Here is a 4778-nt window from a genome sequence, read left to right as displayed (position 1 = left end):
CCGTCTCAAAAAAAAAAAAAAAAAAAAAAAAAATGCACTGGTGGCCAACGCTTTTCTAGAATCAATGCCAGCTTTCACCTCTGTCTTTGTCTGTGCTATCTGAAAGGCAGCAGCATTCTAACCCTCTGTGCTGAGAACCTGCCACTGAGACATTCCTTGAGAATGGACTCTGGTGCCAAACTGCCTGGGCCTGCCTCCCAGCTCTACCACTTAGAGCTGTGTGAGGTGTGGCAAACAACTCCACCTCTCTGTGGTCCTGTCGCCCCATCTGTAAAATGAGGATGGTAGCAGATCCCCCGCCAGATGCTTGCAGGAAGAATTGCCAGTTTGTACGTGTCAGGCTCTGAGCACTTAATTGGTGCTTGCTGTTTTTCCAATGATGTACCAGGCACTGCAGGTACATGACTTCGTCCCATTTAACCCTCACCGCCACCTCAGTGTCGTTATCTCCTTTAAGGGATGAGAAATCAGAGCTCCAAGAGGCTGAATAACTTACTAGCAAGTAGCAATGCCGGATTGCCGGTCCAGATCGGGCTGGCTCCAGGGCTACTTCAAAGCACAAAGGCATAGCTTCTTCAAGACACACACTTGGTAAGGAGGAGCCACGCTTCCAGCTCAGCCCCTCTACTCACTCTCAGAGCCGTGAGCAAGCAACACAGCCAAACAGTACCCCCTGTTCCAGTCCAGAACTTTGTGTTCCTCTTAGCTAAACACGGCACAGGGGTGAGGGGAGGGGAGAGTCCCCACCCAGCACACAGGCAAGAGCCCTGTTTCTGTGTCCTCCCAACTATGTAGCCTTGAGCCAGTGACTTGACTGAGCCTCAGTTCCCTCATCTGTAGAATGGGCCTAATGTTAGCGCTTACCTCACAGAGTTGAAAGAAATAAATGACAGAAGACCTGTCAGCTCTCACTAGGCAGGGTTCCCAGCACATGCTAATTGCTAGGTAATTGTAAATGCTCATGACTCTGTGGTCTCTAGGGCATGCTCCAGTCTCCACCCCCAGAAGTACAAAATTTCTCCATAACATAGAGTCCGGCAAACTAGGTGTTCTTTCTGCGAATCATCTCCACTGCATGCCTTCATAACCAGCTTCCTGTGCACCAGAGCCAGTCCAGGACTGGCACGGAGACCAGTGTTCCTGTTCCCTGGGCATCTCCACAGACCTTTGGGTGTATCCTCATGGGCGTGCCAGGTGTCTGGCAGTTGTTATGTCTGGGAATGTGCAGGTGACTGCATCTAGTCACACTTCGAGATCTGAGACCAAACAAATCATTGTCACCAAGGATGGGGTCACATTGATGGGTCATGTTTTCTGTCCAGTCTGATGGATACAGACTTAGCCCACCTCCACCTCAGTTTTTCCATCTGCAAAGTGGAGCCAATAAGACCTACTTCTAAAGGATGGCAACAAAAATCTAGCAAGCACCCAATCCCTTCCGTTCCCACAGTTGGACACCCTCCCTCAATCCTCAGTGCAGCCTCCCATGAAAAGCCAAGAACACTGCAGGTTCAGACCATGAGCAGTAGGCACTGGGATGAGTCCATCCCCTGGGATCTCTGAAGATGAAAAGAATTGCTTTGCTGTGTCAAGATCACAAACCTATTACATGTTTAAATCCAAAGAGAGGGGCCTGGGCCCTTTGAAGTCAACGTAAATACAACTGCTTAACAGCTTCTTTTAACTACCCAATGGGAACCGAGTTGTTTAAATGGATTCACGTTGCCGGCAATCTCTTTTTGCAACATGGTATTTGTTAGAAATCAGGATTTTACTTAACTAAATGTCTTGCGGTTGCTTTCACTTTGTTTCTTAACGGGGTTCTCTTTATGTGAGTTTTCTTTGGCTTCTCAATAGAAGAATAACAGATTCCTTTTGAAGTTTTTTATTGATGAATGAGCCGCTATAAATAACCCTTCATGGCAGCCACCCGATCTCTGAAGTTTACTCTGGAATAATAGTAGCAGTGGGAATGAAGGGCAATTTACAGCAGCATGTCATGAAATAGTTTAATGGGCTTCATACTGTTTAACTTAATCTTTACAGATGTAAAAACAGAAATACAATTATTTTAACAACTATTATTACATATTGCTTTGCTAATGAAAACAAAGGCTTGGGAAGCACTCAGAGACACTGACTCTAGATCTTAGAGGATGGTTTTAAAACAGAGAGGAGGAGAGGGGAGGGTGCCAGGAGGCTGGCGGGGATCTCCCTCCATTTGAGGGTAGATCGAGTCAAAGATAAATCCCCCTAAAAGTCTCTTTCTGCCCTCTAGTTTTACCACACACAGACATGCACGCACACACACACACACACACACACACACTCAAACACACAAACCACACATGTCATAATCATGTGGCCAGGCAGAGTCTCTGGCCTGACCTCAAGCCCAGCTCTGTGATATAAATTATGGGCCCCATGGAGAATTTCTGTTGCCGGGAAAGACAGCCACTTGCTCTTAATGGAGCTTGAAGGACTTTTGCTATTTCTCACAGTCCCCAGCGGACACCTCCCCTCCTTGTTCCCTCCTCGTCACAACCTCAGCCTCTTGAGGGCATCCTCTTGCCTAAGGGGAAGGAGACACAACTCTCCTGAAATCCTATAAATCCAGAGGTTGGATCTGCAGTTTCAAAGTTTTCCCTGTCCCTCCAGGAAGTTGTGGAGATAAAAAACCAAGGTCCTGAGTCTTGACCATGGTGGTGTAAATACTGCCCTACTCTTTGATTCTTCGGGGAGGTCCTCCAGACTCATCCAGTTAGCATTTTCATAGGAGCTTCAGGCTAAACCCACTGATTTTGTGTCTTGGGGGAGTTCATTTCTCCCCATTGTCCCTCAGTGAGTTTCTCTCCAGTGAAACTAGGAGGTTGTCTGAATTCAGAACCACTTGAGAAATGACAGACTGGGACAAAGAGAAGCAAAAACTTTTGTTATGAAAGCTCAGTTGGGAGCCAGTGGCTTAGATTCAGGGTGAGCAACAGACTCAAGCGTGCAGCCACAGCAGCCTGGGACCATGAAGCCTCCACCCCATTATTAGGGTGGATGTGGACAGCTCCTTCTAAAACCAAGTGCACAAAGAGAAGTATAGAATTTCCCCATTGCCAGAAGAGCCAGGCTGGGTCCCAATTTCCCATTAATTCTACTCTCGTTTATGAATCCCATCAGCCTCACCACACCCTCCCCTCCAGAGCTGAGTGAGTTAGGGGTGGGGTACCTCTGCAGGGAAGAAGCCTTCAGGAGCAGGAAGAAAACATGGAGAGGAAGAGGGCGCCTTCACAAGATTTCACGTCTATTCCACAAGCATTGATTGTCTTTTATGCTCTAAGCGCTTGTTTGTAATCAGCTAGGGACTTTCAATCCACCAAGAGATTCAGCAATAAGGGAAAAATTCATCCTTTAGCAAGTAGTTTTGGGGTACCCACTGTGTGGCAGGCACTAGGCTAGACGCTGTAGAAAAAAATGGGAGCAGCAAACAGAATAAACCTCTGCCTCCATAGAGCTCAAGAGTAGCGGGGAGGGGAGGGGATAGACAGATGCAAAACATAGTAATGAGCAAATGATTATCTTATTGCCATTGTGACATGTCCATAAGGAGCTGCAGAATTCTCCAACAGCTCATGAAAGGGCATCCCAAGGGAGACGGAAGCCGGGCTGTCCAATGCAGGAACTGCTGGACGTGCTTCTTGAGCTCATGACCTGCGGCCAGTGTAAGCCAAGATGTACTGTGAGCACGAATGATGACCCGAATTTTGAAGAGTTAATACCAAAAAAAGTGAAGTAGCCATTGTTTATTAAATCAAATTACACGATGAAATGATAGCATTTTGGGTTTTTTTTGCTTGCTTGTTTGTTTGCTTGAGATGGAATCTTGTTCTGTCATCCAGGCTGGAGTGCAGTGGTGCGATCTCGGCTCACTGCCACCTCTGACTTTGGGGTTCAAACAATTCTCCTTTATCAGCTTCCCAAGTAGCTGGGACTACATGCTCCCACTACCATGCCCAGCTAATTTTGTATTTTTAGTAGAGACAGGGTTTCACCATATTGGTCAGGCTGGTCTCGAACTCCTGGCCTTAGATCTACCCACCTTGGCCTCCCAAAGTGCTGGGATTACAGATGTGGGCCACCACGCCTGGCTGATAGTATTTTGGATATGTGGGGTTAAATAAAACATATTACTATAATTTATTCACTTGTTTTTTTTAATGTGGCCACTGACCATGGTTAAATTACTCTTTTTTTGGCTCACTGGTATCGAAGGTCATAAGAGGCATCCCTGCTTAAGAGATATTCTATGCCCTTCAGCTTGAAAATCCCAGAGTTCTGTGAACTTCTCCCAGAGAGTTGAGAAGGTAATAGTAACATGACTTATGCCATTACTCCATTCTGTGGAGTCAAGACCTCACAAAGAGGGATTATACAAGGTTTCTCAAACCTCAGTACTGGTAACATTTTGAACCAGAAAATTTTCTGCTGTGAGGAGCTGTCCTGTTCTTTGTAGGGTGACAGTGGCATCCCTCTGACAGTCATGACAAACAAAACTGGCTTTAGACATTGCCAACTGCCCTCAGCTGAGGACCACTGTACTAGAGCAGTGCTGGGGTCTGTGAGATTAATGGCTCCCACCCGTGACTGTACTGGAGCAGCGCTGGAGTCTGTGAGATTAATGACTCCCACCCGTGACTGTACTAGAGCGGCGCCGGGGTCTGTGAGATTAATGGCTCCCACCCGTGACTGTACTAGAGCAGAGCCGGGGTCTGTGAGATTAATCGCTCCCA

The sequence above is a fragment of the Cebus imitator genome, unplaced genomic scaffold (genome assembly GCF_001604975.1).
Source record: "Cebus imitator isolate Cc_AM_T3 unplaced genomic scaffold, Cebus_imitator-1.0 Scaffold159, whole genome shotgun sequence".
Lineage (NCBI taxonomy): Eukaryota > Metazoa > Chordata > Mammalia > Primates > Cebidae > Cebus > Cebus imitator.
Note: the sequence above shows the minus strand (reverse complement) of the source record.